The sequence below is a fragment of the Condylostylus longicornis genome, unplaced genomic scaffold (assembly GCF_029603195.1).
Source record: "Condylostylus longicornis isolate FDR11 unplaced genomic scaffold, ASM2960319v2 ptg000009l, whole genome shotgun sequence".
NCBI classification, from domain to species: Eukaryota; Metazoa; Arthropoda; class Insecta; order Diptera; family Dolichopodidae; genus Condylostylus; species Condylostylus longicornis.
In genome coordinates this window covers 3,565,971-3,590,173 of record NW_026577978.1, presented here as the reverse complement: position 1 = coordinate 3,590,173, position 24,203 = coordinate 3,565,971, and the positions used below count along the sequence as shown (strand labels likewise).

Below are 24,203 nucleotides of genomic sequence, written 5' to 3'. Positions count from 1 at the left end.
ATATTTCCCATTTTGCTTTCTGTAATATTTTTATGGTAAGGTATAAAATAAAATTCTTAACTTATAAAAATCGACTTTTTTAATTTTTCTTAATGCTCCCAATTTCAATTTCATTTTTCTAATGTCTTCCGCTCAATTTAATAATTAAAATTGTTTAATCAAAAGTACATTTGAATCATAAAGCTAAGTTTACATTATGCATGTCTATATAAATGCTTGACTTCAGGCGATAAACAATTCACAATCTTCAATTTTCATGTGAACATTAAAAAATTAAAAGGCCCACGTTAATTTGATTCTGAGTTTTTCTATTTTTTTGTTGCTTATCCCACATTAGTTTTCTTTGCAATAATCAGTTATTTTTGTAAATCAACTACCATCAGTTAGTCATTTACTTTTATTTATACCTAAATTTTTTCATATTACTATAAAAGTTATTTAAAGACCCAATGTAGGTTGACCTTATTTCATTTTCAGATTTAATTTCTACAAAATAAAATTATATAATGCACTTAAGTTACATATACATATTTATTATTTGAAATAAAGTTCTTATATTCATAAATAACAAAAAAAAAAGGAAAATTATTTTAAGAAAAACTTTCGTTTCTCTTTTCAAATATTCGTTTAATCTCTGGAATAATAATACGGATACTTATGTAGAAATAATGATGGCAAGAAGCTGCCGTGATCATAAAAGAGACTACCAAAAAAAAGTAAGAAATAAATATAAAAAAATTCTCTTTTTCATATTCTGGCTTCAATGAAAGAAAATTATGTCTTATTATCATTATAATCGTCTTCAATATACAATCATTATCAACAATATTATCAATAAAGATTATCATCATTGTCAGTAAAATATCGCACCACAATGAAATAAGTTTTCTTTATTAGGTTAATTTCCACCTTATTGGACGTAATAAAATGCTTTTTAGATATGTTTTTCTTTTTCTTGAGCCAGTTACTTCTCTTTAACGAAATAACTTGAATAAGAGCGAGCATTGAAAATAATGTGTAGTTGATCCATATATTACTAAGGTAGATTTAAATAAGATGCCGATGGCAGCGCTGATTACTTTTTTTTCATTATTGGAAATTTGCAAAATAAAATTTACAATTAGAAAAAAATCATAATATCATTGTTAATTTTTGCAAAACAAATTTGACACATTTTTTTAACACAATTTTTCGAACTGTGTGATAAGATAAGATTAGATTTGTGCATTTACCCATCTGTCACTAGATTCACTTTATACATTATGTCAAATTTGACAGGAATATTATCTAAATAAAGTAAATTAAATAATTTTTTATACATAAATACCTTAAAGCTTACATTCGAAATGGAATAGCAATGTATAATTACTTCATTCGCACCCATTTTATTTGCTGCGACAAAAAAGAAAACAAAATTAAAAATTAAGATAAAACAAAAATTATTATGTTGAATGTAGACAGAGATTGGCATTTTTAATCTCCGGAATATAAACTGGATCTTATGTTATATTCATACACTACATATGAATAGAATACAGTATGCATTTACATGGATATTTTGAAAACTTTATTGAAACTGGAAATAACTTGAAATCAAGAATAAGAACATTTTGTCACAAACAATATCTGCATAGTATTCAATAATAACACATAAACATAATACATAGCTATTTTCTATTGGAATGTTAAAGGTTATTAGCTAGTTTATATTTCAAACATACTTTAACACTGTCAGGCTATTAAAAGATGATTCTTATGTGTTATGTTTAAGTTGATTAAATTCGATTATTTAAGAATATTTTGTTTTCCATGCACATATTATATGTGTATATAGTTGAAATATTTATAAAACCAATATACATAATTAATTGATCATATCACGATTGGATAATACAGATAGTCAACATTTAAATTTAATTTTCAAACAAGAAAAACTTCTTTCTTTAATCTTTCAGTATGGAATTATCTAAATACAAATTGAAATAAAGAGTGCATTTAAAAAACTGCCAAAAAGAAAAATGTCTTAAAGAGAATTAACATTTTTTAAAAAAATTTGTAAAGATACTTGTTTATAAGGTAAATGTTATTATTATTTGTGTTTACACGACGAATTTTGCATCAATGGTTGATGTCAACAATTATTTTAAAGTTTTTCGTGTAAACACAGCTTACTAAATTTTTGTTGCATGAAAAGTTTGGGAGTAACTGTTCCTGCATATGTCATATTGTTTTTATGCGCCAAACGCTCTATTTTGTTCAAATCCGAACTCGAAGTAGAAAAGAACTAAAAGGGATAGGATAGAAAAGTTGGCTTTTTTAAATCAAATCGACAACTGAATAAATTAAAAATCGAATTTTATTGAATTTATTAAAATTTTTCATAAGTGTTCCAATAGTAAAAATTGTGATTAAATTTTAAATATTTTTGATTATACAATAAAAAGTTTAAAATTCAAAAATTTTGAGGAACAAGCAAATACGTACATACATGTAGAATATTGTACCGTTAGAAAAAAAATTTAGAAGCGTGGTTCCAAATTAACTGGTTGCTGCATTTAAATTGGAACAATAGAAATTAAAAGCGTGAATAATTGAAATAAAAAATAAGGAAATGTTAAAATAACTGGAGTTTCAGAGAAGCTTGGTAAAACAAAATGTACAATTCAACTAAGATCTTTAAACCTTAAATAAGTTGTGTTATATGTAAGTATGATTTACAAGGAAAACATGTATTTTTTTTGAGGTGAAGTTATGTAACGTTTAAAATTTTTTTTTTTAGAATTGCGGTCAAGTTTCCCCAGGAAGATTTCTAACGGATCAATTAATGTAAGTACTAAGTGATAAATTATGCCATGCATTAGGTATCTGTAGCTATGTACATGTACCTATGTATGTTCTTATTTTTCAAATATACATACTTACATATATTTTTAGTGTCACAACTTGATAGGTTAATTATTAGTTATTGATACTTTGGATTTATACGCAAAATATTTGACGTAAATTTTATAAAAGTAATCTGGTTTAATGCGGAAATAAAAGCACAACATTCCAATTGATTTAAATGTTGATAATTAATGTTAATCACTTAAATTACAACGTCAGTGATGCGCTAGGCGATTAAAATCATGTTTCATGTGTGTATATACATAGGTACATGCATGTTTTAGAAAATATTTTACATATGCATATTTACATATTTGTATATGTATACATATTTAGACCTTAACAGTGTATAGTGAAAAGCCATTAAATTAATTTCAATTCACACATACAAAAAAAAGACTAGTTTAGCAATTTTTATTTTTATCTTTTCTAATTTTACTTGTTTACTTCAATTAATTGCTTCCTATATTATTCTCTAAAGCTTCTATTTTATTATACAATACAAAAACTAGATCATGGTTAAAATAAAATTAAAAAAAAAAGAAAAGAATGATTAATTTTCTTTTTCTACAACAAAAAAAATAAGGCGAACGCCCCAAATTTTCCTCTATAGTCTCATATAATATAAACCTTGGAGACTTTTTTTTTATTATGTTTGAAAAACAAAAAATAAAACTAAATAATCAAAAGATTCCAGAGAAAAATTGACAAATTGATTAAACATTGCACTATAAGGATATTAGATTGTAGATAAAAGAATAAAACAAGAGAAGAAACAAACGAGCAAAAGATAAATAAATAAATGAAAATCATGTTAAACATGACACTCGGAGGAAGAACACAACCAACAAGAAAATTTTTCCATTAAACCAAAGCAAATATTAAAAAAAGCCTATTTCTATATAACCAATCGTTATCATTTATTCATTCTAAATAAATTTAAAAAGTATAAGATAAAAATTTCTTTCATCCATCCATCTATCCTATTCTCTTATTATAAATTTCATTCATCAAAGAAGGAAATTGAAACATGAAACATCTTCAAGGATATTTAAACAAAAAGTGAAAATTGAAGACAGTAAATAATTCATATTAAACATACTGGGGCTTTTTCTACAATCGAAATACGAAAGATTGAGGAATAAACAAACATATATTTTCCCTTTTTTCTGTTTTTTTATTTTTCTCGCAGGATAACGATTGTCTTATATGGATTGTATATTCTTTTATGTCCAATACAGTAAAAAAAAACGAAACAAAAATTTTATACCAAGCTTCCTACTCCTTGCTCTTTGTACTTTCCATATATTCACCTTCAAATTTTATCGATTTCTTATAAGTTATGATGTGAGTAAAAGAACAGAAAAACGAAAGAAATGAAATTTACTTTCCGCTTTTGGCATTCAATCAAAAAATAAAGAAACCCCAATCTCAAATAATAGAGAAACAAAAGAAGAAATTTTCCTTTTTTGTTTATTGCAACTTAATATTTAACCAAAAGGAAATCAACAGGAAAAGCAAGACAAAACTTAAATTGCAAAAGAAAGAAAAAAAAAAGAAATTGTTTCGTCTTTTTTTTTTGTTTTTTTTTTCGTTCTTGAAGGATATAAAAGGATAAATAAATTCATGTAACACGTGACTATGTCTTATAGTAATAATAATCTATCATTTTTAAAGTAAATTTACAAAAGATCTCTTTTCTTCAAACATAAATTCTAACTATGTATCTGTTAGTAAATATGCAATAAAATATCCTTGAAGAGTTTTCTTATTAAAGGGAATTTATTTTTTAAATCTTCTTAAATTAGCTCTAAATAATGTGAATGAATGTTGAAAATACTCGAATATGCTCTTGCTGATTATTAAAACTAAAGTATTAGTGTGATTGAATTCGAGTTGCTAAATATGTATAATAGGAATATATATCGTAATTTCTAAGATAGAGTTCAAATATTCATGTGAATTTTGGCGAGAGTTTCATTATTAGGAACATTGTAAATAATAGAATAAAATTTTAATTTATCTTCCGGCATTTACAAAGCCATTAATGGCTTCTTTCGTGTTAAATGTTATATTACAAATTATTTGAAGAAGAGTATTGAAAATATTAAATGTAGAAGCCTAAATAAAATAATCTTTAGTTCGAGTGTATACACTAGACATATCATATACAGCATACATTTTAAAACTCAACTATTTGCAAAAAGTAATAAGAAATTTAAAAGTTATTTTATAAAATTTCCTTGTATATACAAACTCATTTTATTTCATTAATTATAATTAAATTTCAATTCTTTACAACTATATTCCGATAAAATTGAATACAACTACCTACCTTACAATAATTCTTAATAATTTATTTGATTTTAATTTAATTTTCTTTTCGTATATATTTATTATGAGTTAATTTATCAATAAAATTCATATTGTTAATTCCTTTAGGACATTCAAAAACAATAACATTTCATTTTAAAATACCTATACCAAACAACACCCGTTGTAACAAAATTCTTTTTATTTGTATTAAGTGTAAATCTTTTGAATCGAATTCTAAAACCGCACGTTACGAATCAAATATTTCACCAAAAATGTATAGGTAATAAACAAATAAACATGACCAAATGGAAATGCTACCAAGCACAAAAATAAAAGAAGATTTTTACTATTTTTTTTTGTTTTTTGGTTTTTTTTTTGCCATTACATTGCAAAATTTCATTTTAGCCCAAATAGAATTTTGTTCGTTTCAGAAATTCTCCCCCAAAAATACTTTTTTTTTGAAAAATTCACAAAAAATAAAACAAAATGAGAAATCAAAGTGGAGAATATCAAAAAGGTTTAAAAAAATTGAATTATTGCAAATTGGTAATTTAACAAATAGCTTCAAGGGATATTTTACTCTAACTTTCTCCCCATATTTTGTGCAAAAAAAAAATCTCTAAATGGAGATTTTATATAATTAAAAAAGTAAAAAAAAGAAAAATTACTAGCAAAATTCAATTTTTTTTTATTCATTTATATACCTAATAGTAAATCGAATCCTTAATAGTTACCATATTGAAGGGTAGCAAAAAAAATGAGTTTTTTTTTGTAAAAAAATAACCATAAACCGTAAGGTACGTTTTACACATGATAAGTCACGTGATTTATTAGTCTATGAAGTTAAAAATTCGTTTATATTTTTTTTTTTGCTTTTCGAATCGCCTTGATTTTTTTTGTTTTACTTTATATTTAATATCCTTTCATGGTATTGCAATATATGATCGTATCTAAAAAAGAAAAATTAAAGGATAATAAATGAATTTTTTATTGTTGACATTTTGTGTTTTTTTTTTTTTCTTTGTTCTATTATTGATAAGATTTTTATCGAAATGAAAATTCTATTTGAAAATTATGTAAATTTTTCTCTAGTCATTGTTTCTATTTTCTATAATATCGGGAGAAAAAACAAAAGTATAACGATTTTCCGAGATTAAAAATAAAATTGTAATATAAAAAAAATATATTTGTACATAATTAACATTTTAATGTGAAATTAATTCTTTAATAAATTTAAAAATTTTGTCTCGATTAAATGGTTTAGATTAAATTCGATTTATTTATTCCTATATTAAAATTCAAATTAACATTTAAAAGTTTTTTTCTATTTTAGGTACTTTTTCATATTTGTACTAAAATAAACTAGGATATGCAAAAATTAATTTGATCTGTATGGATCCAAATGGTTACTTAATACTCGTAACAAATCAATAGTACAAGTGCAAATGAATTAAAATAAGCCTTAGAAATGTAAATTTTAAATTCAACAAATCCGTACAGAAATTTATAAAGTTCAAGTATGAATTCGGAATTCTTTTTTTTGAAAGGCTTATATATAAGCTCTTCAAACAAAATATAAATTTTCCAAACATTTTTAGAATTAAGAGCTATATACTTTAAATTTTAATGCCATTGTTTTGGGCCAATGATGATCACTTACTACTGACAACATTGATCAAATGTATTCTGAGAATATGACAAAAACATTTTTATTTTTCTTTTGTATTGAAAATTTTTATTAGAAATTAAATAACTTTGTTCAGAATGCTTTCTAACATATCCAATATCAATTTCAAATTATTGAAATTAATTTTTTGTTTGTTCGAGTCCATTTATTCAATTAAAAAATTTATAAAGTTCAAATATCGAGACATATACGCATAACGTAACTATACGAGTATAATAGTCATTTTAACTTCATAAAAATTTGAATTTCTTGGAATAACACAATTAAAATTTTTAAAATTACAAGATCAAGATTACAAATTTTCATCTTCTCTCCTATATATGACATAGGCAAACCTTCATTTTCATAAAAACTTTCATTGTATATATTATTCAAATATTATACTATTGCCTAAAGAACGAAAAATTTAATTAATTTTTTTAAAAATTATAAAACTTTTAATAAACGTATAATATTTAGCCTTTGGCTTTCCTTTTAATCGATGTTAATCATCCATAAACCAAAAATAAAAAACAAAATCATAAATAAAATATTCTATCTAATATATGTATGTATATATATACATGAATATGTACGTATATATGTAAGTTTTTTCAATTTCTTTGAAAATTTTCATCATTCTTGATCCTTTCTCTAACTGCGAATATATTATTATAATAGAGATACTAAAACCCCAGAAATAAATACAACAACTTAATTAACTTTCATTATAGTTAAAATTGCTAAGATGATGATATATAAGGATAACAATTCTTGGTAATTATCATTGTATTATGTTTAGTATATAAGTATATATTATGTATATGTATATGGTATATTAATTTTTTATTTAGGAAGATAGAAGTAGTATATGCTTCTGCATTTAGAAGAAAATAACATAATAAAAAAGATAAGAAGAAGAAAAATAATAAAATCATAAGAAAAAAATTATTTCTTCTTCATTTACTTTTAATCTTCCATTGTCAGTTTAATTACATTAGAAGAAGTATTCATCTATATATGTACTTATATTATATATACACCTTCCATGTTCCTTCTCATCTCCCACTATATAAGAGAATGAATTCTTCCGTAAAAATTTTTTTACTATTTTTAGATCCTGTCACGTATATAGTATATTTTCATATTTTTATTTTGCTTTTATTAAAAAACATTAAGGATATTCCATTCAATTGTTATGAATTGTTACTTATATTGTGTGTGCACATATTAGAAAGGATAATAATAAAGCTATGAAATATGGTATTAAAAACTATTATACATATTGTGGCTATATTAACTTTGTAAAATTTATCAACCTTAATAGTGTATAAGTAGTACAAAATATATATATGCATATAGGAGTTTGATAAAGTTTTATTCTTTGACAAAGTTTTACTCATTTATATATAGGTACAATATTTTATGTATTATGAACATAGGAAGTTTGTCACCCAAAAAAATTTTCATTATTTGTGTTATATGCGTTCTATATTATATTTGTATATATACGCGTATCTAAAACTTAAAATGTATTGAGTTGGCAATTAAATAATTGCAAAAAGAAATTTTGTGTCTTAAGTAAAACATATGTTTTTCTCATCCATTAACTTAAAGTTATATAGTGAGTGTGTAGAAATTCATGTAATTTATAATTTAATCTTTAAAATATGATTGTTTAATAGCAAATGGGTTAAGTAATAGGATCAAATTTAATTTTTGATAGTTTTATAAAAATTGATATAAAAAAATTGCGAATAACAATTTGTGAAGAATGTGAATCTATATATATAACTCTTTGAAAATGATTATCATTTATAATTTAAGTCTTAGCATCTATTATTCAAGGGCGCCATTTATAGATTCAACAAATTTTACTAATAGAAATTTATTGCATATTTTTGTTACTAAGAGTATTTAGAGTATATTTTATTACTAAGAGTTTTAAGAGTATTTATAGCAGTCTCATCAACTCTCAATTAAACTAGTTTAAAGAGAGGATTAATTCATGGTGAGTTGCACTTTTGCACCGATATACCGGCCTAAATTATGATTTTTAAAGTTTATTGATTATTTTTTGAACTACATAGGCTTATATCGTGTTTATTAAGAAACTGTTTGTAAATATTTCCTTTTTAATTCTTCGTATGCAAACTGAAGGCAATCGCTATATTATTTATAATTATATATGTTCATAGCTTATATTAACGCAATTTCTTTGTAAGCAAAATCTTGAATTATATTGACGGAAGTGATTATAATTTCAGTTTGTGTAACAAAATAATTAAATAGAAAATATTCTCTAGAACAATAATTAATTTTTGCAATTATTTAGTTTACAGTTATTGTACCCAAAATCTTATTATTTTATTAAAAGTTTTAGGAATGAAAATGCAGTTGATATTTTTTTTCTTTGGTATATTATTGTTGCAATAAAAATGATAGTAAAAAAAAATAATAAATAAACTTCCCATTTTTGAATTTATTTTGTCTGTTTTTTTTCATAATCATCTGTAAATCCTTAGAAAATCCTTAATTTTAGGTAATTTTATTTGTATAGTTTTTTTTTGTTCTCTGATCTTATTTTCAGAAATAACATTATTTATATTTAGTTTTTTTTTTTCGTAAAAATTATTTTTAATGGTAAAAGAGAATTCAAAATATAAAAGTATATTGTGAATGGTTTTTTTTTTTAATATAAAATATTCCGGTAGATTATGGAGAGAAAAATTTTTCGGAATAAATTATATTGTTTATTCTAAAAAAAAAAAAGTTTGGATAAAAATGTAAAAAAAAAAGGAAAAATTGTTAAGAGAAACGTGATGGATTCAGTTGTAATTGAATTAAGAGAAAAAAACAATTTTTTGCTATTTTTTTTTTTGGATATAATGATAAAATAAAATAATTTATTAATAACAAAAATTACTAAATATATTTTATTATTTTAAAGGAAAACAAAAGCAAAAATTACTTCCTACGAATTTAAAAACATTTAAAACTTAAAACAAATATTTAATTGTTTAAATGTGAGTAGTGATTAGGGGTTTTTTCTCCAAAACAGATTTAAGATCGTATTCAGATTTTGGTAAAAATCGGAATATTAGAGAAGAAGATGGGATCTCTAATAGGAAATCCAAAAATGAATAATAATTATTAGAAAAATATTTTTTTAAATTAAATTAATAAAGCTTTTATTACAGAGTTTTACCCAATTTTGTAGGATTTTGCACAAAATTTCCTTGTATTATATTAATGTATTTTTAAAATTAATAAAATTTCACTATATTTTGTATAATGTTTTAAAAATTAAAAATCATATTTGAATTTATATAGAGAAACAACGAAACTTATTACTCGGTATATACAAGATCAATTAGGGCTACTACATTTCTTTAAAGGTTTTTACAGTAAGACCACCAATAATTGAGTATAGTTATGTCTAAGATTAACATACATATTAACGTTACATAATGTGTGTCTTAGCGGTCATTCTAATCGTATAAATACCCAAATAAGAAATAGATTTTATAAAATTTATAACATAAGCAACGATGAAAACAAATATTTTAAGCAAACCCAATCAAGTTTTGAACTCAATCATTTATTTGATGTAAAAAATTAATGGATTCTAATGGATTTTGTCAACAAAATTTTTCATTTTTTCTGGTTTATAGTAGGTACTTGAATTTTTCCCTAAACTCTAGGTACTTGAATTCTGGTTATATAAGGTACTTGAAATAATTGTACCGCCTTATATGATCAAAACTTAATTATGATTTATAGCATTATAATAATATGAACATGTTTATTTATATAACAATCAAAACTAGAAATCAAAATTAATTTTTAGGATAAACCCTTTACTATATTTATAAAACAAAATAATATATCCAAGAGTACAGCGCTTATGTTCATTAAATCATATAGACCACCCAATTTAATTATAGATTATTCCCCTAAAATAATCAAAAATTACTTTCAAATTTTGCTATTTCATTTAAATATTTTTCAATTACATAAATATCACGAGGCAAATAATAATTAATATTTTGCCGATAAGCAACCCTTTTGCAATGATCATCAGAAAGAAAGAAACATCGTGTATTTTTAATACAAAATATTTTCTAAAATTATAATTGTAAAAATCTTTTTCCACAATATTTTATTCATGGTATTCAATTAAAATCATAATTAGAAAATTTCATAAAAAATTTTATATGAAATTTTTCAAGAACTTATAAACTTTATCTCAGTTTTATTATTATGCGTTCTATACGAGTTTTGCTTATGTTCTGTTAATTTAAAAAAAAAAACTGAAAATATTCTCACGTATTTTTAGAACCCAAATTTCTGTTAATAATTTAAAAATGGTCGTGTGCCGATCATACATGTAAATGCGCCCACTTCTACTCGTATACTCTTCAAAACTATAAATTTGAATATTTAAAAATTTTTTCTATTTTTTTTTTTCTTCATTTTTTTCACGTAATAACGCAGTTCTCTATATACCGACTAACTTTGGTAAAAAAAATCTTTCTACATAAATAGATGTTCTTATTCAAAAAATATTTTCATATTTATATTTATGTGTGGTGTATTATGTGCGGGTATCATAATATTATTACAAACAACAAAATAAGAAGAAACTAGCGTGATGTAAAGAGCGCTTGCATTAGACGGAAGTGTTAATATTAAATAAATTAAAACGCAACAAATAAATAAATTATAAAATAAAATAATCATCAGATGGTAGCGCAATCTGTCGTGACCCATAATTAATTTTTGAATATTTATATACTTATGTATATGAAGATAAACTGTCTCCCAAATATGTTGTTTAAGTATATATTTTGAGACTTGAGAGCGTATGTACACAAACTTAATTTAAATGCATATCAGAGTGTGTTTATGAGGTTGTAGCATTATTAATATGATTGAATAAATCAGAGGAATATAACATTTATGTAATATATTTTATCTCCAAATTTTAATAAATTTTGAATACGAAAGCACGTGATGATCAGAACTTTAAGTTTCTCAAGCTTCTAATATTTTCAATTATGTCAACAATAATTAATTTAACCCATTCAAAATAGTATTCTTGCGTGTTTTCAATATCTTAAATTTAGCGCACACATTATTATAAATTTTAAATACAATTTTAACACAAAATTTAATATGAAAAATCTCACAACCATATGCTTAAAGATTTTTTTTAAGGTATCATCGATTCTACAAGATACTTTCTTGCATCTACATATAGGAAAAGAAATGAAGAAAATTAATTTCATTAGAGCATAAAATATAAATTTTTTGTAATTAATTATAATGGTTCGTTTAAAAAAATCGATACGGTTAAAGAATTATTATCGCTATTAGGTATATTAATTATTGTGTAGGCTTATGTTATTATAGAATGCAGATGTGTTGTCTTAAAATTAAAGATTTATATATCTTATCTCACCACTACGCCTAGCTATTTAAATGTATATATGAAATCTTATTATTGAAATATTGAAATTTTTAATTTTTGAATAAGAATAAAATTCATCTAACGTATAATTTACATGCACACATATTTATTAGACATATAATTAAAATAATAAAATTTTAAAATTTTCTTAATGAAGTCATAATTTTAATTTAGTGTAAATAAAAAATCTGACTTGCCCACATTATCATGTACATTACCTATGTACATACATAAATTCTAACAATTAAGGCAAGCAAAAGCATATGAGCTGTACGTTAAGGTATTTTTAAGGTGTGTTTTTTAAGCACAAAAATTTAAAAAATTATTTTCTTGTATAACAGTATTTTTTGTATAACAGTATTTTTTGTATAACAGTATTTTCTTGTATAACAGTTTTTTCTTTAATAACAGTATTTTCTTGTATAATAGTATTTTCTTGTGTAACACTTTCTTGTATGATTTTGAATTTTTTAGCGATAAAATCATTTAGGATTTATATTCAAACTAAGGTTTCGAAAAGGCTTCATCGAAAAATATAAGAATAAATTGTAATAGACTATAATAAATAACCACAATAGACAATAATAAATTACATAATACAAATTTTCCAAATATGGGTAACAAACCATAATTTAATTTGAAAATACGTGCTTATTTTTTCGAATTGGAAATAAAAACTGTACTATTAATCGAGTAAATTAATAATTAAATCAATTATTTATATCTCTTGCTTAATCCACTTTAAAGTTCATACAATCGTTTTTTTTGTAGCGTAAGTGTTATACGGAAAAACGTTTTTACAAAGAGTAGCAAAAAAAGAAAATTTTAAAATCCTCCATTCTTCTTTTCTGTGGATATTTGCATTTTCTTTTATATTATTTATTGAAAATCTCTTAAATATCCTTAAAATCAAAAAAGAAATACAAACATAATATTATGATGAAAAATCACTAAACAATTGATCTGACATTGCATAATTTCCATTATCTTAAATATCAAATACAAAAACAAAATATCATCGTCATCAGAGAAGCTGTAGAAAGAAAAAAAAAAAAGAATAGCGGTTCTCTAAAAAAAATCATACTGCACGGAGTACAATATTTATTAATATCTTGAATATTAATATCTTGAACTTCTATTACAATATTGTATAGGTACACACCGTTTTTAACTTTATAATATTGTACAATCACTTATCTCGTCGTTTCCACTGACATCAAACCACTTTTCATATACCATTGTTACTCTATTCCATTAAAGACTAAATATGCTTAGGTATATAGGTACATACTTTGAAAATAATTATATATACATGTAACATATTATAATCAAGTGCTTTTTATTATTTTATTTTTTTTTTCGGTGTAAATAGATGATGAGTCTACACATGCTACACTAAGTTACATTATATTTTATTATGACTATGATGTACACAAATTTTCAAAAAAGAGACATATAGTTATATTTGGATTGTATGTATACATATTTATAAGTATATGTTATTATTTATAGAAAATATATAATAATTTTCAACGATTTTTGATCCATTACTTAATGTCTATTCACAAAATTAATAATAAGAAAAAAAAAAGGTGTAATATTTAAACAGCAACTATAGGATAATTTTAATATCAATACGGTATTTTGTGTATTTACAATAATAGAATAATACTGTTGCATACTATGAGAATATACTGTAAAATATTGATTAGAATTAGTTTGTATTATTCAGGGGTCATCAGGTATTATAAAACTGTTCAGGGGTCTTACTATGCAATTTGATTTTTGTGAAACGATTTTCGAATTTTCAGAAATGAAAAGTTAGTACTGTACAAATTGACTTGTACTACCTTATATTTTTTCCGAATACGAAAATCGAATTACATAGTACGACCCCACGAATAAATATTGAAAGAGTTTAGTTATTTATAAGAGAGGATTACAAACCAAAAATTATTCAAATGCACCCCGACATATATGCTTATCTATGCGATTGTTAATTATTTTCTATTTAAATGGTCTTACCGTTGAAAAAAGGAAATTCTTTCTATATTTGTGGTAGTGCGGCCATATAATTGTAGTAAGTTGTTCGTGCTGACCAAAAAAACTTTGGTTACAAAAATCTTTTGTGTAGGTATACCAAATAATCCTTTTCCAAAAGGAGTTATATGTTATATACGTTGTACAACAGTTATATATACGTTGTATAACAGTTATATATACGTTGCATAGCAGTTATATATACGTTGGAAGGATTTTGAAAGTTTGCTGAGCGAAAAAATTGTTCACTTAAAATTTTGCGTAAATGAAAAAAATCCATCAAATTTATAGTGTAATATAAAATGTCTGGTTTTCTAATTCAAAATTACAAACGAAATTATAAATTTAGAATATAATCCTCAATTATAATTAGTATATCTACGGTTATATATTAAAAGAAAAAAAATATTTCTCTTTAATTCTTTATTTTACCATTAGATATAAGTAAAATTTCCATTAGCATCATAAAAAAACAAAAAACTAAAATATAATACAAAAAAATTACAAGTTCCACCTAAAATTATGGAAATTAGAGAGATATTGCTATATAGAGATTATATATTTTTTTTCTCTTTTAACAATTATTACAACACAATCGTATATATGTACGTCTACATCCAATAGTGTTTAAAGCAAACATACCACAAGTCTAGCTAAAATACTTATATATTTAGTAGACTAGATATGTACCAAGTACATGTACAAATACCCCAATGTAAATTATTAAGTAATGAAAAACATGCTGTATCATGTATACAAACACAGACAATATTTATCATTTATTCACCTCTCATCTCCCCATTTATATGCTCCTGTTCATTCCCCCTTTTACATTCTAAAAACGGTAGTCAGTCACACTAACTTATAATTTGTTAATTATTAGCCTCTATATAAATAAAAAGAAAGAAAAAATATTAACAGAAAATTAAAGGAAAATGAAAAATTATAAAACATAAAAAAAAAAATTTTAAAAGGACATTAGCATTAGATGTGCTACACTATTATACATATAAGTACATGAATAGTGTAAAAATTACATTATTTTTCTGAAACGACAAGGAGGGGGGTGTGGTGGGAAGATAAATATGCAACATAAGTAAAAGTGTGCATATACTTTTTGGCAACAAATCAAAAGATTGATATCTTAAAGTCTATATTGTTATGGTGCCAAGAAAAAAAAATCTTATTTTTGATAAAAATAAAAGATTTTTTCAAAATTGATTTTGTTATACCAAGTGTTTTTGTTTTCTGTCGATTTGAGGAAGTTAAAATTATTGTTATCAGAAAACAGATATCTTTTGTATCATGTCGTAATCGAGTATGGTATACTTCTACTTCAATATCATATAAGTTATGGTCTAGAATCAATTATTATTGTAAAAGTTTTAAATTGAAAATTATTTTGAATTTTTTACTTTCGATGTTGAAAAATTTCGAAATTGAAGAGGATACAATGATAATGATAATCTAAAACATTGTACATATATCTGAGATTAAGTCTACAACAAAGTCTGATGACTGTTTACATATCAGACTAAAATTTATCTCAGACTTTACATGAGAATTTAACAATTTGCCACAAAAGTTATTACCAAAATAAAAATCTGCTGATCGCTTCTTACTTTCGTAAAAAATTAATTGCTGCCATTTTACTTTTAAAAAATCTAACAGTAAATGTAGTGAAAACGGAGTCATTTCATTATTTACCGTTAGACAAAATCTGAATGTCAAATAGGGTTTCCATACACACACATATACGACTTCCATTGGACTCAAGTTTAAATTACGAGTAAATCGTGGATTTTATCGTAAATGTAAACATCAAGTAATATTAACGAAATTATTTTTTAATTTTGAAATTATTGTTATCTGGCTGGGTAGGACATCATAATAGTTTAACCCTAGTTCCGTTAAATCTTAAGCTTAAATAATATGAAAATTATACTTAATTTATTATATACAAATTTTATGATATAATCTTTGAGGAAGATAAACAATTTCCTTAAAATTTTAAGTTGTTAAAATATTGGTAACCAGGCAATTGTTAAATCCATGTGGTAGTTGCATATTCAAAATAAATTCTTTCTTCCAAATTTAGAATGAAAGTTCTCACTAATTGCAATTGAGTAATTATCAAAAGAAAACATTAATTTTCATTCCTCTTCATTTTTTTCTTTATTCATAGTTTTCATTTTTGCTACAATTTTCAAAGGTTCACTTGAATTGTGAGTACCTACAAAAGAATTAATTATTTAAAAAAAAATTTCTTATTCTTAATGAAAATTTTTTATCAATTGGATATAATCAAAATCATCACTTCATTTAGTGTTATAATCATAAATCTAAAACCAAAATAATATAGGTAATTAAAATTGAATGAATGTTTTTAATAGATCGCCAAAAATTATGAAAGGTTATCATATAAAATTCATTTTTAAAATTGATTTTTATTTAAAAATTTTGCTTCTGACGTTGTCTTAGATTTATAATTGATTTTTGTACACGTATAGATATATATTTGAATTTAATTCAAATTTACATTTTCATTAAAAATTTCTCAATGAAAATCTACTCAAACAACAAAGTTTTGCTTTTTTTCTTGAAAAATTCATATCAAAAATGGTGACGTTGAAAGATTCATTAGAAAAGTATAAAACACAAGAAAAGGACCCCATAGTTTTCTTTTTTTTTTTTTAATAATTTCATTAACTTTAATCATAAATTTTAAAATAATTTTGATATATATTTCAATAAATTTCAAAAAAAAAAGTTAATTTATTCATTTTCATCGCTTATAAATTATTTAACGATTCTAAAAGCAAATTTATGACTTCTTTTCATAAAGCAAAACAGCTATACTAAAGAAAAAAAGAAGCAGAAACGTCTTAAAATTTTTCAAGTACCTATTAATGATCCATAATTTTTCAATTTGAAGAATCTAATTAGCTGAAAACTTGAAGCAGAAAAAAAAAACAAAAGAAAAATTAAAATTTCGATGGTGAGGCGCAAAGATATTTTAAGTAGCAAAATTTAAAATATTACAGGGGAGCATTTTGAAAGTTTAGAAATTCTATGATAAAAATACGTTTTTTATTGTGTCACAACATAATGGCATAAATATCTTAGCAAAATAATGTAACTTTGAGTTGATTTGGGGTGCAATTCTATACGCTAACTACATTATCAACTTGTAATGTTATTCTGCAATGGAGGATTTGCAGACCCGCCTGGTATCAAACTCATCCCCAGGTATGAATTCTCCATATAATAACGGTAATTGAATTTTTATTTTTGTTTTTTTTTTCCTAAATAAAAAACTTAAATTAGTTTTTGACTTCGAATAAGTTTTTTTCAAATAAAAATTTAGTTTTTGTACAAATGGTCGGGCACTTATTATCATAAAATTGCTAATGTAGTGTTAAAATTGTTAATACCAACTGAGGTACACTTAGCATATTTGTGTTTCATCCCTATATCAGTTTTTGTAATATAAACGTTCTAGCCTTTTTTTTTATTACTTTGACCTTGTAAATAATTCATTTCAAATTTTCAATCAAACCTAGTGAACGTGACCTCTACACTAATACACGTACGGCGCTGAAATATATACCACACATAGGAGGGGGCCAGCTCGAAATTAGCATTAGTGTAAAAAAACGCATTACCAAAAATTTGTTACTTAGCATATTTTTGCACTTTACCATCGATTTGTTTTTGTTTTTAACGATTTTTTTTTTTATTCATAAAGAAGAAAAATCATTAAAAATTTTCTTAAAATTCTGAATAACTGAAAAATTATTATTTTGTTTTTTGTTGTTTTTCTTTTAATTTATAATATTTTATAACTTTATTTATAACTTTGTTTTTATTCATTTTTTTTTTGTTTGTTGTTGTTTTTTTTTTCTTAAATTATTAAAAAGGGTTCAAAAATTTCCCTTATTTATGATTAAAATGAAATTATTCTTAAAAAAAAAATTATTACTCACAGACTTTATAATATAATTTAGGTTTTGAAAAAATGTGTGTATATACAAGAGTATGTCTGTATGTATATGCATATAACAGTAATGTTTATTTACATAAGATTGTAAAAAATCTATTAAAAAAGAAAAAAAAAGTCACGAAATAATATTATTCAAAACAAAAAACAGAAAGTAAACAAAAATAAATAACAATCGCGGATTATGGAATTTTCGGTTCGGTTCTATACAAACCTAAATTTTATATTTACATTTCAACCTTACGGCTTTGAAACGCAACCAATTCGAATTCACAAATTTACCGCTACTCTACTACCCACGATGAATAAATTGAATAATTTATTAATTATACCAGCTGGGTATAGAAATTATAATAATTTTTAACCTCTTTTTCATAATGTAATTTTTTGAAGTATTTGAAATGCACCCGCAGATTGTTCTGTTATAAAATTAATAAACACGCATACAAGAAATCCTTCGAACTACAAAATACTACTAATTTTTATTCATAATTTACAAATAATACGAGTATATACAATAAAAATAGGAAATAATAATAAAATAATAATAAAAATAACGTGCAATAAATTAAGACAAATCTAATCTTAATCTAACATCCTGTATCTCTGAAATAGCAAACATTACTAAACTAATTCAAAATGATCAGTAATAAATAAATAAGCCAAAGTGAATTTATTTTGTTAAAACCCGTATAAAATAACCAGTTACCACAAGATAAAATCGAAGAGACAGCCACAAACACAATAAACTGTTGTATTGTATTTATGTTGCTTAAAGTATTACATTATCTAATATGTATCTACATTCTACATACATTACAAAAGATATGAGATAAAAATTGAATATAAATTGAGAGAAAATTGAAGTTGAATACATAATATTGTGTATTTCGCTGTCATGACAGTAATATTAATATCTACATAATCCATTTATTGATAGAAAGTAATGTATTTGTTTTTGTTGCTATTATCAAAGCGACAGAGAGATTTCAAATAAAGTTGTAATACTTTTTATGTTTATAAATAATGTTGATAAATTTGTTGTTGTTCTGCTATATTATGTTGATGTTTCCTTTATAGTTTCTATATACAATGTTGATGTAAATATTGCAATATAATGTTGATAAATTCATCTGCGTAACACATTGCTTTTTTCCTTTTGAAAATTATTTCGAATAACACAATGCCTATGACTAGCAAGGATAAGAAACAGTTCAAATATACATCGCAAATGCATTCTCATTGAATTAAAATAATGATTCTTAGAAGAGATGTTAACAAATTAATTATATCAAAATTTCGGTAAATATGTAATATTTACTGAACATTGAGAAACAGAAAGTGTCTTTATTTTTAAAAAAAGACTTTGAAAAAATTTGGTAACAAATCCATCCTTATTAATTATATAATAACGTGTAGAAATGTTACTTTAATAGAGTAATGAATATAAAATTCAAATTATTATAGAAAATCTCAGTTTAAGAAAGAAAAAAAAACAAGGAACTAAGCAAATCTTATTTTGATTTGTTCTTTTTAATGCATTCGATAAACATGCAACATAATTAAACAAACATAAATATACGCGCACACATTCTCACTGAACACATTAAAGTTATGCGTATTTAACAAAGTAAATTAAATTTGATACGCTTTACGGTTATTAATATTTTAGCAACTGATATTTTATTTTGGACATTTTCACATAAATGATAATTTTAATTCACCCTAAATATTACATATAATGTTTAGATTCGCACTTTCAACTTATCTTCATTAAATTAAATAATCTGATGGTAAAAAAAAAATGTTCATATGAAATTGAATTTTTATATAAAAGGGCAAAATTTTTATTACTACGTACTATATATATTCAATAAAATGAGTTATAAAATGAATATAAAATTTATAGAATTCATACTTAGTACAATAAAGGGGAAAATGTAGTAAATTAGTGATGAAAAAATCACAATTTTACATCGTAATATTGCGTAAACACACAACATACTTAATTATTATCACATTTTTGACAAAATTATTTTCTATATTCATTATAAGCAAATATTTTCATTATATCTATATGCGAAAGTCAAAAATTGAATATTTTAATCCCTTAAATTTTGGCTATGCTCAATACGAACTAATTAAATGAATTTAGTCTAATAGGAAGAGAAAATTTTTTGTGGGAAAATTTTAACCGGAATGCTAAAAATTCTTCGAAATATTTTACATATGTACATCCGGAAAATCTTATATTTTCCAATCTATAACATTAGTTTAAATAAAATGTTTTTCATCGACATCTTCAATTAAAATATTTTTTAACATTTTTGGTTTTAAATATAATTCTTATATTAAAATTAATTAAATTATTATTTTTAATTATTTGAATTGAATTTAAATTACAATTAAAATTAAATATTTTTTATACTTTTAGGGGTGGCTAGAAGAATATTTCGACTTACGAGGATTCACAAGCAGTTCATTTTGTAATAAATTTAAAAATATACAATTAAGATTTGGAAGTCGAACCTAATATTTATTGGATAACAAAATTTTCCAGAATAAGAATTATCAATTTAAATGGTAATTACAGTGCAAGAAATGTTTTGAAACAAATTCTATATTAATTAACTTTTATTCAAATATTTTCACTTTTTAGTATAATTAAGGCTGTCTGATCGCAATTTTTTACTAACTATAAGTGGTTAATTTATAGAAATTATTTTAATATAGGCAATATACTGCGACAATTTTCAAAGAATCGTTTTGAATTCAAAATTTCTTTGAAACTAGTTTTAATAATTTTGTTTTTCCTCTAGAACAAGTTCGAAAATATTTCACCCCATCATAATTTTCTTGAAAATTACTGTTTTGTTTTTAATAAATTTATCGAAATTCCTGGAAAAGTTTAAATTCATTCAAATTATTTCAATGTGCGTTTTTCAAGAAATAATTTTCTAAGTGGACAACACTTTTACTCATTCAATTTTAAATTTCTTTTCAGCTTTTTTTTAACATTTATTTTACACTACAATAACTGTTAACTATTCCTATTTTTCTGTTTTTATTTTCCAATTTTTATTCACATTTTTCTTTATTTAGTTTTTGTAAATTATCGTTGTTATTGTCATTGAAAAATTTTTTCCTATTAAACGCACTCCTGCCATCATAATAACCATGATTTACGAGTCTAAAAGGAATCCCTTTTTTTTGTACTATAACTCTATACAGCAACACTCACAAAAATACGTAAAATTTATCAAAGGTATGAGTACATTAGTACTCAGTTTTGACTATAATAATACAATAATATATTTCTATACCACATACAGTAGTCACACACAATTTAAAACAAATATAAGTTACTTTTTTTATATTAAAAGAGTTTATTTTTCCAATTCTCTTTAAAAAAATTTTCTCTATTTATACTCAACTTTTTTAACTAAAACATATTTTTCTGTTTGTGACATTTTATACCACTCCTAAACTATGTTTATAACATTTCATTCAGACATATTTGTGGTCCTATTTTTTTGTTTGTAATATAACATAATGCACATATCCTGAAGAGTCCTGAATTACTGTATATATACAAATTTACAAACACAATATTCATCGACGTGGGTCTATATAAATGAAAAATAAAAGAAAAAACCATTTAAAAGCAAAAATTACCGAAATAATAATAAAACAAGAATAATAAAATAAGAAAAATTCTATTTTATCCCTTTTCGAAATGGTTTGCATCTCGTATAAAATATCGGAAGTTGTCATTTAATGAAATCTATTGAGGCATAAATACTATACGTTTTTCGTGATCACAATAAAACTACGTACAGTAACTATATTTTTTGAACTCTATTTTTTGTATACATATACTCTATATATTTATTTTAAAATAATCGGGATCCGATATACGTACATTTTTACGAATATTTTCATTGAATTTGAAACGTTCCATTCCAATACGAATTGACAATAATAAAGTTTTTTTTTTTTTTTTTGTAATTATTTTAACTGAAATAATTAAAGTAGTATGAGAGTTTTATTTTAAATGTTTTAATGTTACTATAGCGAAAATATTGTAGGAGGAAAAAATATTATCCTGTATAGGAAATATTCAATAAAAATGTTAAAGTTTAAAATTCACTTAAAAAAACATAGAAAGAAAAAATTTATTTGATTTTAAATGAAATTTTTTATGTAAGAATTTTTGTGAATAATTTTAAAGATTTCCAGATTAAATAAACTGGTATTTAAAATATTTATTAAAACTCTCGATACCTAATTAGCCTTATGTAATCTTCAAAATATAGGTGCTTTACAGTGTGAGATGACCTTAGAGAACTGAAAATTTTAAATAACTAACCCTTTTGAATTACTGTTCCATCTTTGCTCGTTCTGACATAATAGGGCTGTTATAGAACTTTGTACAGTGTACGTTTAATTTTTATGCTTCATTGAGTGTAAATTCTCAATATTTTCCTTACAATGTCGATGCGAATCTGTACGTATAACCTGTGACATGACTATAACAGGAATTCTATAAATACATTTGTATAATTTCCACTCTTTTTTTCTCTTATATTATTTTCTTAAATCATTTTAAAATATTCAATATAAATATTTTTTTTTCTGAGTGTGCACATATAAGGAGCAAAAATACTATTTTAAATGTAGCATTACAATAACAATTTTTAAGGTTATACAATTACATAAAAATATAACATATTTATTTTACTATATGTACCACCATAGTTTTACTCTTTAACTATTGTATTAAATAAAATAAATTTTAGTTCACAACATGAAGTAAAAATTTGTTACAATATTTTGTTATAGTCCTCTTATGTAATAAAATAAAAAGAAAAAGAAAAGTGTGAGAAATTCTTACGAGTATGAGATTTGTTATTTTTTTTTTATTTTCATTTTTCAATTTTATTTTAAAACATTTTCCATACAATATTCTTTTCCCACCCCAATATGCTCTCATATTTTTCTTCTTTTTGAATATGAAAATAATACATCATACTTTTGTACATACCTTAGTGGTGGTACATTACCCATAAGATTTGATCGTATTTGAATCCCCCTTAAAATACAAAATAAAGAACCCTTTCTATATACGTTAAGTCTTTAAAGGACACATTCACACAATCAAACCATAGTAAAATTTATACATATGTATATATATATAGTGCTAATACGTTTACATACATTTTGGTACATTCATTTTTATTTCTTCTACATAGCATTATTGCTCCGGATACACTCTCTTTTCTACATTTTATAATCATTGTAAATGTTCTTCTCAGTTATTCTGTTCAAAAAAAAAAAAGCAATATTTTGTATGAATTCATTTTGTTGATCGGAAGTTAAAAGTTTAATAGACCGGTCGAATGCAGAAAATGCGTTCTGGTATTCTTATTAAATCCCTTGTTTCTTTCTTTTCATAAAAAGCGGGTAGGTGTATTTGCAGTCTGGTTCAGTTTAATATCGAATTTATGAGAGAATGAAAAAACTTTTCATTTCAATTCTTAAATATAAAGAATAAAAAAAAACAAATTCAAAATAAAAATTTTTTTAATCTTTTTTTTTCATTTTAGGAAAATTCTGAATCGTTTTTTTTATTTTGTTGCTGTTTTCCTTACGAAATGGTAATTATAAATTGGAATTGCAGAAAAAGTATAAAACAATTTGAAATTGGTTTTAAAATATACAAACTCATACTTGCAAACACTGCATGTTTTCGCACACAACAGAAGTGAAAGTTCTTTTAAGAACGGGTAAATTAAATAAAAGAATAACAAAAAAAAATAAAA

At 23.4% G+C, this 24,203-nt stretch overlaps 1 long non-coding RNA gene across 1 annotated transcript; it reads left to right on the top strand.

The window, feature by feature from the left end:
* The first annotated feature begins 2,283 nt into the window (after positions 1 to 2,283).
* LOC129618618 (uncharacterized) lies at positions 2,284 to 24,201 on the top strand. The gene is made up of 4 exons (XR_008697813.1): positions 2,284 to 2,707; positions 2,780 to 2,826; positions 20,816 to 20,964; positions 23,988 to 24,201. It is a non-coding gene; the product is annotated as an uncharacterized LOC129618618 (long non-coding RNA).
* The last annotated feature ends 2 nt before the right edge of the window (positions 24,202 to 24,203 follow it).